Raw genomic sequence first — 12,108 nt, 5'->3', positions numbered from 1 at the left:
CAAGGCCTTGGCTGTTACCCCTGGTTCAAGCCTCTGCCCTCTCTCCCCCGCCACACTAGCCCCTTGCAGCCCCCATCGACACAGCCACCAAGCCATGCTTTTAAAAAAGTTACGTCCCCTCTCAAAGCTCTCTCAGGAGGGAGCAAGAGGCCTCCAGAACCATGAAAGATGAGTGTCTGCTGTTTGTAAGCTACCCAGGCTAGGGTGTCTTTGTTATGGCAGCCAGAATGGACTGCGACCACTTCCTGCCCCTTCCCTCTTCTGGTACATTCAGGTCCTTTGGCTTGGGGCTGCCTCACTGCAGTCTCCACCTCCACTGTCCATGGCCTTCTCTGTGTCTGTCTCAAATCTCTCTCTGCCCTTCCCTTTTAAGGACGTGTCCTTGGGTTTGGGGCCCACCCTAAAAATAGGATGATCTCATCTCAAGATCTTTAACTTAATTACACCTGTGAAAAAAACTACATCTCACATAAGGCTTCACTCACAGGTTCCCAGTGGATGTGATTTTTTTTTAAATTTTGGTATCATTAATGTACAGTTACATGAGCAACACTATGGTTACTAGACTCCCCCTGTTGTCAAGTCCCCCCCACATACCCCATTACTGTCACTGTCCATCAGCGTAGTAAGATGCTATAGAGTCACTACTTGTCTTCTCTGTGCTATGCTGCCTTCCCTGTGCCCCGCCCCCCCCACATTATGTGTGCTAATCGTTATGCCCCTTTTTCCCCCCTATCCCTCCCTTCCCACCCCTCCTCCCCAGTCCCTTTCCCTTTGGTAACTGTTAGCCCATTCTTGGGTTCTGTGAGTCTGCTGCTGTTTTGTTCCTTCAGTTTTTTCTTTGTTCTTATGCTCCACAGATGAGTGAAATCATTTGGTACTTGTCTTTCTCCGCCTGGCTTATCTCACTGAGCATAATACCCTCTAGCTCCATCCATGTTGTTGCAAATGGTAGGATTTGTTTCCCAGTAGATGTGAATTTGAGGGCCTCCATTCAGCCCACTGCACATACAGCAGTGAAGGAGCTATGCAAGAGGCAGGGACCTGCCATGCCCATGTGTCTGGAACCTTCTCCTCCTCCTGTGAGCTTGGCAGTTGCTGGGCCCTGCTGGCCTAAGGACTGGGCCTACCCTAGGAATCATACTTTCCAGGGGAGGAAGAGTATGTGAACAACAGGGTAACTTCAGATGGGTGATAGCAGTCCTGGGGGCAGGCCGGGAGCTCTCTTAGATGGGCCCCATCTGTTCTCTTCCAACCATCCTCAGAGACGCACCTATGATACTGTTTTGCTGCCCAAGAGCAGGGCTCAGTTAACAATTTGTCTACAGCAAAGCAGGAACCCCAGACTAATCCCAAAGTCCATACCACCCCCATGCCCCAACTTCCACCATTAGCTGAAAGACGCAGAGTGAAGCAGACAGAGCAGAGAAGGAAGCCATTCCCTCATGCCCAGCCCCCTTGGCTGGCCTCCTAGCCCTCTGCCTGCCTCCACTGTCACCTCCTGTGGTCTGTCCCCACCCAGCAGCCAAGCAGTCCTGGGCTCTAGGAGGCCCTACAAGAAAAACAGCTGATAAAACAGGAGGTTAATGAAATTGCAGCCGGACCTGGGATCTGAGACCAAGCGGGAGAGACGGGAAAGGCCCCTCAGCTCCCAAGTGAAACATGCTTGATGTCTTCAGTTTCTTATTCCTGAGCTGAGAGCCAGTGTGGCGGGCCAGGTGTTTTCAGCTTGGAAGGAGCAACGGGACGGAGCCTCTGCATTCATTTCTGTGGGAGGAGAGGGTTGAGGCTGCCCATTCAGACCATGGAAAGGCCTTGAGAGAAAAAAGCTCCCTGGAATGGGCTGCCATGTCTCAGGGACAGAGGGAGAGCCCATGGCAGCACCATTTCAAACTAGCATTAAGAGACACAGACTGGCTCCAGGGCGCCCCTGACTCAGTGGGCAGTGTGGGGAAGGTACTTCTGTGTTAAACCTCAGTTATCAGCCCAGGATGAAGGGCCAGATGATCACTGGGGCTCTTCTGCTGAACCCACAGTCTCCCCTGGGAGTTCCTTTCGAGGGGCCTCAGAGAGCTGAAAGCCTAGTGGTGGCCAGCACCCCTGAAGTGCAGCAGGGTTCGGGGATCCAGGCCACAATGCAGGGGGCAGGGCAGGGGCTGCCAAGGGCCAAGGCCCAGGAGAAAGGAGAACAGAGACCAAGGTTTATTTGTTTTTCCCTCTTTCTTTACCTTTTTTTTTTCAGTTATATAAACATACATTTATACATTCTCATTATAAAAGATTTTAGAAATACCTATGAATATAAAGTAAAATATGACAGTCTCTCTCCAGGGACTGTATAGGGCAACACTCAAGAGCACAGGTCCCCTTGCCAGCTGCAAGGCCTTGAGCAGGTGACTTGAATTTTCTGTGCCTCAGTTACAATCTGCACAATGGGCTGTTGAGAGGATCAGATGAACTAAGCACACATGCAGAAAGCAGCGGGGCAGTGCCTGGCGCAGAGCGTGCTCTCAACAGGGCTAACTGGTGCGTTGTTTCGTAGCTCCTGCAGTCTTTCTTTCTCCAGAGGCAACCCACAAAGCCATATGTGTCTTTCCAATGCTTTTCCAACAGTTGATGCATGCGTGTATGTACACACACACACACACACACACACACACACACACACACACATTTCTTAGATAAATGGAATCACACTTTAGATATTATCCTGCAACTTGCTTTTTCTCTGCCCCCACGACCTAACCACCCGCCAAAGACCCCACCTCCCATCACCTTGGGAGTTAGGTTTCAACATATGGATTTTGGGGAGATACAAATGCGCATCTGTAGCAGAGATCTTTCCAACTCTGGGTAGATGTCTTCCATGTTCTCTGTGTCTGCTGCTTGGCACTTCGTTGCACGGATGTGTTTCAGGAAAAACTGTTTCCCTCTGTTCATATTTGTAACACTGCTGACCACACAGACATGGGGTTTCACTAACTGCCTGGAATGAGCAGAGACCCCACAGGTCAAGACTGCTCCCCACTTCAGACCCCGCTTGCAAGTCATGAGTGCCAAGATTACCCACAACGTCTGTGGGGAAGTTGGGTTCCTATGGCCAGGATCCTCACTGAACTTAAACCACCTGATGATGTAACTGGCCTGTGGCTAGGCTACCGCTTCCACACCCGTAGGCAATAAGCTATTATTGCGCTATATAGAGAGCTCAGCCCAGTGCTCTGGGCAGACGCAGAGACGTTAGTGCCTAACCTGCCGCTGGGAGAACAAGCCGGGTAATAAACCCTTTCACCCCCAAGAACGTTCTGCTGTCATTTCTTTGGTCGCACTGAATCCATAGTGAACTTGCCTGGGGCTGAAACCCATTGGCAAGACAACATCTATCCGACTTGGCTACAAACTGGAGGTTGCTTGCTCCTTGGGTTCAATACTTTGCTGGAGCAGCTCACAGAACCCAGGAAAAGAGTTTACTTAATATCGCCAATCTATTAAAAAGGATAATTTAAAAGAATACAAATGAAGAGCCGGATGAAGAGATCTAGATGGGCCAAGCATAGGCGCTTCTGTCATAGGTCACTAACTCACTCTCCAGCCCCTCCTCTCCTCCCGGAGGATGGGAGGTGATGCTGAAAGTTCCCAGCTTCTGCTGAAAGTTCACAGCTCAGTCTTTCTGGTGACCAGGCTCCTCCCAGGAGCCCTCCAGACTCACCTCATTAGAACTAAAGACATTCCCATCACGCAGGAAATTCCAAGCGATTTAGGAGCTCTATGTCAGGCACCAGGAGACAAGACCATTACATATGTTTTTTTGTTATTTTATAGGATGTTTATATTATTATTTAACCCATCCTTAATTGTTGGACATTGAGGTGGGTTCAGATTTTTCACTTCTAAACATGCAACAAACATCTTTGTGTTCATAAGTCCTAGAAGCGAATTGTTCAGTCCAAAGGTATGGAAATTTTATAGAAGCTGCCAAACTACCTTGAAAAAGGCTTTACACATTTCCACTGCCAATGATTTATGAGAAGGTCCATTTACCCATATCCTTGACAATACTGAATATTGTTCATCTTTTTTTTTTTAAATTACAACACTTTATTGCAGCATCAGCAAAGGTCAGATTTCTGAAGCTGGTGAAGATTGGACAGCATTTCCATGTGAAATGTTACAACTTTACGGTTTTGTTTCTTAGTTAAGTCTGCATGCAGAAACTGAAACATGGTAAAAGAAAAAAGGCAAAATAGCTGGGGAAAAAAGTTGTAATCAAGTTGTAGCCTACAGATGTGCTCTTTAACTAAATTTACTATGCCGATCAGAAAGCAAACGAAAGACGACTATCCTAGTAAATTAACAGATTGCCAGAACAGACTGAGAACCCTCATTTCTATTCAGTGGGGGGAAAACAAAACAAAACAAAAACAAAGGCAAACAAATGCTTTACTGTTTCCATACTTTGTTTAGAGACAGGGGCTGTAAACCCATGAAGGTCAACAAAAATCTTTTGATCCACGTCTTGTTGTCCTTTGTCCGTTTTCTGTGACATGCTGACTGGCACTTTGCTTGTTTTCAATGATACTTAAAATGGGCTCAACCCTCCCTGTTCTTAGGCTGGTGTTAGACTCCCCCAAAGCCACCAGAATTCACGAGCTCTGTGTACTATGCATTTACCCTTTACCCTAATAGGCAATTTTATATTACTGACTCTGATGGATAAAACCAATTTTCCTCCCTTATCCCTTGTTCCTCTTGAAACAAATTCCTAAACAAAAGCCTTCCTGATGGATTATCTGGTAGTTGGTATCTTTCATCATTTGTTGTCCTGCATCTAAGTTTTTATAGAAGATTTTACAGCTTGCTCTATACTTTTCTACCATAGTCCTGGAGCCCCCAAATATAGCTTCTTCCAACATGGGATGTTGAACTCAGAGATGTTCATCTTTTTAATGTTTACTAATCTGACAGAGTGAAAATATCTTGTCATATTTTTAAATGATAGATTTTATATTTTAGTACAATTTTAGTTGTACAGAATAATGGATCAGATAATACACAGAGTCCACACACCCACACCACCCCTGCTACCCAGAGCCTTCCCTGTTATTAGCATCTTCATGAGTGTGGTGCACCTGCTATACTTGAGGAACCAATACTGATATGGTATTGTTAACTGAAGCTCAGAGTTTACATTAAGGCTCACTCTTTGTGTTATATTTTCCTTTGGTTTCTGACAAATGCATAATGGTATGGATCTGTCATTAAAGTTTCATACAAGTAGTTCCACTGCCCTAAAAATGCCCTGTGCTCGGGCTACACCCCCACCCCCATCCCCTGGCAACCCCCAATCTTTTTACTGTTTCTGTAGTTTTGCGTTTTGTCATATATGTCACATAGTTGGAACTGTTCGGCATGTAGCCTCTTCAGACTGACGCTTCTCACTTAGCAATGTGCAATTAAGGTTCCTCCACGTCTTCCTGTGGCTTGATGGTTCATTTCTTTTTATTGCTGAGTAGTATTCTGTTGTCTGGATGTACCACAGTTTATTCATTCACCTACTGAAGGAGTATCATAGTTTATTTTATAGTACTAGTATACACCTTTTAAAAAGTGAAATCATTTTCCGATATAGCTAAAATATCATTTTCACAGTTTAAAATAGGCAACAATTCCTTAGTATCATCCACTATCCATATTAATATTTCGCCAATTGTTTCAAAATATTTTTATAGCTAGTTTATCCAGGACTGCATGTCCTATTGGTTTGCCCTGTCCCTTGAGCCTCGTTTATCCAGTGCAACCCCTCCTCATTGCACGAGCCTGTTGCTGAGCCCCACCACTGGGGTCTGGTTGGTTTGCCACCGTGCCCTTTATCTTGTTCCTCTAACCCCTGAATCTCCTGCAGACTGAAAGTTAGAACTAAAGTCTGAAGTCAGTTGTCTTGCCTGAGGGTTTCAGGCAAGTCCACTATGGATTCATACAGGCCAGACAGCATCCCACTGGGAGACACGGGGACTGGCCACTCCACCACGAGTGATGTGAAGGTGCTGGAACAGGTGATGGAAGCCTCGTTCTTCCATGTGGAGCCAGAAGGGAATCCTTGTGATGTTGTTGAGTCATCAAATGAACGCCGATCCCCTCCCCCATCTACCATTACATTCACCTGGTGATTTTAACCCACCTGACAATCATCACCTGACTCAGTGGTGCAAAATGGTGATTTTCTAGTTTCATTACTCCTGCCACATCTATTAGCTGGTGCTGCGGGCAGCATCCAGGTGGCCCCAGGGACCCCCCCACCTTTGGAATGTATGCTGCGCATGTGTACCACAACCTGAGTGTCAGTTTATCATGTCACAGCTCTAGAGGCTGGAAGCCGGAAAGGCAGTGGCGCAGGCTTCCTCCGATGGCATGGGACGATGTGCTCCAGGCCTCCCTCCTGACCCTGGCTTGTGGCAGCAGGGCCCCGGTCTCTACGCTGTGTTCCCCCTGAGTGCATCCAGATTTCCCCTTTCTCGAGGGACACTGGTCATGTTGGATAAGAGGTCCCCTCTGCTCCAGAGGACCTCAACTCATCACATCTTCAACGACCATATTTCCAAATAAAGTCTCATTCTGAGGTTCTGGGGGTTAGAACTTCACCACGAGAATTCTGGAGGAACATAATTCAACCCATAACAATACACTTATGTAATCTTCCCGTGAGTGTGGACTTGACTCAGTGATATTTCTTTAGTTAACTTCATATAAAATAAAATGAACTATTTTACAGTGAAAATTCAGTGGCATTTCCTCCATTCACACCGTTGCACAAGCACCAGAACGTTTTCATTCGCCCCAGAGGCAGACCTGGTCCTCGTTAGGCCGCTGCTCCCCAGAACCGCCCCTCCAGCTCTGGCAACTGTTGCTCGGCTCTCTGTCTCCAAGCTTTGCCGATTCTGGACATTTCATATACGAAGAATCATGTGATATGTGGCCTTCTGGGTCTGGCTTCTTTCACCGAAGCCTATGGACCGAGTGACTTGCTCCTAACATATACAAATGAGCAAAAGTGAGCTTACAAAGACAGGCTTCCGTGTCGGGGGCCCCTTCTAGCTGGTTGACTTGCTCCTGTAACGGAAGGCAGCGCATGTTGTAGTGTGCCCTGTGGGAGGGCCCCATGGCCAGGAGAGGAGGGAGGCATCTGCCAGGGCTGTCTGCAGAATCTCCCGGAACTGCAAAGGAGGGCGGGGGGCCCTCGTTTAAAAAGCAGGACAAAGATGTCATAAAGGTACTAAAATATAAACCTTTTCGTTTCTTCTGTGGTCTTGTTTGACTTGTTATGGTAGGGTTTTCTTTGCTATTTAATGTCCTTTATTAATATCACTTACTTTAAAATAAAATGTTAAATTATTAGCATGAATTTTACTGTTCATCTGTACATTGTGGGGTGTCAGGCTTTAAGTGCCAATGTAAGCACTTCACTCATATGCAACATCATCAAACTTATCATGTGTCGTTCGTAGCAGAACAGTGAAACTGCACAAAACTAACTTGACTGTATTTTATTTCACTTTCTCATTCTGCCAAGACTGTGTACCAGCAGCTCCCTCATCACCCTCTCCTCATATTCACCTTGATCCCTGCTGAACTCCCACAAAGAACTCTGTGCTCATGGGCATTATCCAGAAGATAAGAATTATTATTGTTGGGATAACAATAATGCTTTATAAGAACGGGGCCACAGGAAATGATGGCAGATACATATATGAGTGCCTCCTCTGCTCACGTGCATGTTCCATTGTCCCACTGGTTCACTCACAAAACACAGGTTCAAAGATAAAAGCATGAAACAGCGGAGCAATAAAGCCTAGCACCGAGCCCTTCTGAGCACGGGGCCCCGTGTTTCTGCCCAGGTCACACGCCCACGAAGCTGGTCCTGCCTCTGGACAACTGACAACTGAACCGTCCACTAAGCCTGGTAGTAGATCCCACTCCTCCTTGAGATGCCCACAGGCCCAGCCAACACCTTGATTATGGCTTCGGGGGAGCCCCTGAGCCAAAGGACCCAGCTAAGCTTTATCCAGATTCCTGACCCACAGAAACTGTGAGATAATAAGTAGAACGTGTTATTTTAAGCAACTAAGTTTTGGGGTAATTTATGGGGTTAGGCAGCCATAAATAATTAATGCAGTTGGCCTTCGTCTATAAGCAGAGCCTTCCCCCCTCCAGTTTAGGGCTATCTGGTTACTTTGAAATGCAATTCCCACAGGAAAGGCAGGAGAGATGCTGGAGTTTTTCCCTTTATTCACCAATTTTCAAAGTAAGAAATTAACTTAATAAACGCCTCAAGGGGGTCCCAAGAGCGTCTCTGGATTTCTCCTGTTTGAGTTTCTCAGAAACACATGACTTTTTGTGATCCCTGTGTCATCACCTACCATCATTTTTCTTTTTGATGCTGAAATTGTTTCAGTTTGGCCAGTGGGAGTCCCTCCCAGCTGCTGTCTGTGTCCTTTCGACATGAACCCATTAATCTTTGAAAGCTTCCTGCTCTCTGCCACAAACAACGTGTCCCAGGCTCCCCTGCATTTCCCTGCCCCAGATCTGGGGTTGGCCATTTTCCAGGGGGCTCTGGTCCCTTCCCCGGCGCCTCCTGTTCATACCCTGAGGTCTGGATACTAGGGGTCATCATAGTTATAATTCGCTTTTCTCCAATTACTAGTGAGGTGGGCATCTTCCCATAGAGTCTTTGATCATTTCCACTTATTCTTCTCGAATGATCTGTTCCTATCTTTTATCCAATTTTCTCTTACTTGGTAATTTTTAAATTGATTCATAGGGCTCTTTTTTAATTTCTAGATATTGATCCTTTGTCATTATACTCATTGGAAATGACTTTTTTTGCTTGGGTTTCAACTTTGCCTAGGGCATCTTTCACAGCGTGGAATTTTGTAGCTTATATGTTGCAAGATCTGTCAATCTTTTCATTTAAGGCTTCTGGGTGGGGCTTCTAGGGCGGGGTGTCTTCCTAGGGAGGCCTGGCCCAAGGATAGCTAAACTGCCTAACATCACACATCAAACAACTAGTAAGTGGTAAGCTGGGTACACTGGAGGACTGGCCACCAAAGCCTGTGCCCTTTCCCCCAGGCCACACTGACGTCCCAGGGTGACGGTGGCCTTCAAGGGTTGGGGAGGGACGATGTAGCAGGGATCTGGGGGTCTGTAGGCTGAGGCCAGCTGGAATGTGGGAGGTGACATTGGCTCTGGAATAACATTCAAAATCCATTTCCAAAGGCCAAGCAGAGTGACCAAGTCTCGGCTGAGACCAGGGCTGATAAAGGGTTCAGAACGGCAGGAGGCAGAGATTTCAAGGCCACCGCGGAGCTGGAAACGGCTCCAGGAGGAGACAGAGCTGACCAGAACCCCTGGGTCCTGGAAGTCTGATAATCGACCCCTGGACACCGGATGCCCCAGCGTTTCTGTTGGTGTCAGACAGCTCTTAGGGTACGTGGGGTCTTGAAGGACATGAGCTCCCAGGTACAGGGTCACTGATGCTCTTGCTGGGAATGACATCTTGAAAAGCAGGCCGGATGGCAGGGAGAAGAGTTCCGTAGAGTTTGACATCTTACTAATGCCAATTAAGAGTGATCCCACGGCCTTATATCTGTGACCTTTAAGTGGAACTGCCAGGTTTTCTGGTGAGAAAGCAGGAAGAAGGAGCAAAGAGGGATCGTGGCTACGGGTTCAACTTACCAGGTGGGTTCCTTGGTGCAGTGTCTCTTAACACCACTAGGTGGCCACTCTGTATCATCTATACTGGCTGCCTGTGCTCAGGGTGATACTGGTTCCCTCTGCTGGAAAACCCCTCACGTCACCCCACTCAAGCCATCTCTTTCCTGATTTTGCTCTCTGGAGCCCGTGGATGAGAGAAAGTGAACCCAGAGCATAAATGGAGAGGACATCTGGAATCCTCTTGCTTCGGCCAAATTCTGGAGAGAGGGAATGCCTTTTTCCCCACTCCTGGTCCCCTCTCCCTGTCCATCTCACCTAGACTCTTGAGTAGCCTCTTCTCCGCCTCCCCACCTTTGCCCCAAAACAGTCTGTCCTAAGCACAGCCAGAATGACCCTTCTGAAATACCAGTATGGTCCATGCTGTCTAGAAAGAGCATGCACCCTGAGTCTAGCACCCAGCTCTGCTCTCCACCAGCTGTGTGGCTTTGGACATGGCCCTAAGACTCTCTGAGCCTTGACAACAAGGTCAGCATCCCTTCACTCAATAGAACTTCATTATGTGCTCTAAAATTTTTTCAGCATCAGATAACAAAGAACCCCTAATATTTTGCTCCTCTGAACAAAAATAGGGAGAGCCTTTTTGAGTTTGCTACTTAGGACTTCAAGATCCCTTTGACCTTTTCTTCTGAGGGTCACAATGTCTCATCTTCTTTATCTCAAAGTCCCGAGGAGGACTCGGAATCGCTCAAACATGAACGCAAGCCCGTCGTTCTGGTGTGCTGGGGAACTGGCGGGTGGCTCCTCCTCTCTCCTGCCTTCCTGCAAAGCGGTACTTATAAAGGACAAAAGCAGCTTATTTTAAAACTCCCAGTGTGTGGTTCTTTACTCCCCAGCACCTTTTTCCTCATTGGTGAATCTTGCCCTGCCTCTCTTGGAGGATTGTGGTCAAGATTAAAAATGTAATCATGTCTATGAAAGCACTTTTCAAGAAGTAAAATGTTAGATGCAATTTCTAAGTTTAGAGACTCCCCATTGCCTACAACAATAAAACACCTTATCCTGGTCCACCAGAGCCTCAGGGTGCACCCACCTGCCTCCCCAAGCTGGTCTCCCATCATCCTCCGAACATCCTGTGATGCAGCCAAACCAGAGGACCAGAAGTTTCCCGACCATAAGCAGGGTTTCCTCACTCCGTCTGTGCTCTTGTTCTTTCCACCTGCAACCCTTTTCCTCATCTTTACCTGTCAAGACCCTCCCCTATGCCTTTTTTAAAAAAAGTGCCGACTATTTTCTGTACATTATAAAAGTAATACATGGCACGAGATGAAAAGCACATCTCCATCTCTCTCCTCTCCACCGCCCCATCCCTCCTCCACGCAGATTCACCCCAGAAAGTTTTTATGGATCTATCAGTATGTATATATAGTTCCCTTTAAATGTAGGTAAATGGAATTATATTAAACATGCACCTTGAACTTTTTCACTTAATGTATCCTGGATATATTCCACATTAGCATAGAGAGCGGCCTTCCTGCTTCTAACAGCTGTGTGACATTACCACCAATTATAACCCTGATCTATTTAACACCCTCGCCCATCCCGCTGGACAGGTGTTTGTAGTTGCAGATGGGCTGTCATAAGCACCCTGCACCTACATGGTGGGCACTGTGCCACATTTCTGTGGGACAAATCCCTGGCATCAACCACTACCAGGAACCCCTCCTCTCCTGGGCACTCCTAGGGTGTTTTCCTTGGCAATCCTGGGGCAAGCACATAGCCCAGGTGGCTGGAGCATTTGCTACAGTCTAAAATCAGACTGTGACTTGGCTCAGACCCCAGCTGTTCCACTTCTATTGCCCTCTGGCTCAGTTTTCTCATCCCTAAAATGGGGATGATCATAATGGTACCACTTCTGGAGCTGTCACAAGGATTAAATGAGATGACATGTTATAGCCCTTGGATCAGGGGAAGGGTCCCCACTCCCCACCCCAGCCTGCCTTCCTCTGGATGGTCCCCAGCAGGCAGGAGCTCTCCCCTCTTCCCATTTCTTTCTTACCTTCCCACCCCTATCCAGGTCAGTGATAAACCGGAGGGTGCCAGGGCTGGTGGGGTGGGGGTGGGGGCTCAGGAGCTCTGTAAAGGGCCAGGGTCTTGGCCAGCCTGATTCTGGTCCCCGTTGATCCAAACCCCTTCCCCCAAGCAGTCTCTCTTCGAACTGCTCCTCCAGGTGGGGCCAGGCCTCGCTGAGGGGCAGGGGAGAAATGACTGTAAGAGGCAACCAGAGGGAAAGGAGCATAGGGCCTTGGAATTCATGCCGACTCCCTGGCCCCGTCTGTCTCTCTAGCCCAAAGCTGGGGGCTATACAGACCCTCCACCCCAAGAGGAGGCAGAAGGGTCCGT

This window comes from Manis javanica, chromosome 4 (genome assembly GCF_040802235.1).
Source record: "Manis javanica isolate MJ-LG chromosome 4, MJ_LKY, whole genome shotgun sequence".
Lineage (NCBI taxonomy): Eukaryota > Metazoa > Chordata > Mammalia > Pholidota > Manidae > Manis > Manis javanica.
This window is presented reverse-complemented; position numbering follows the sequence as displayed.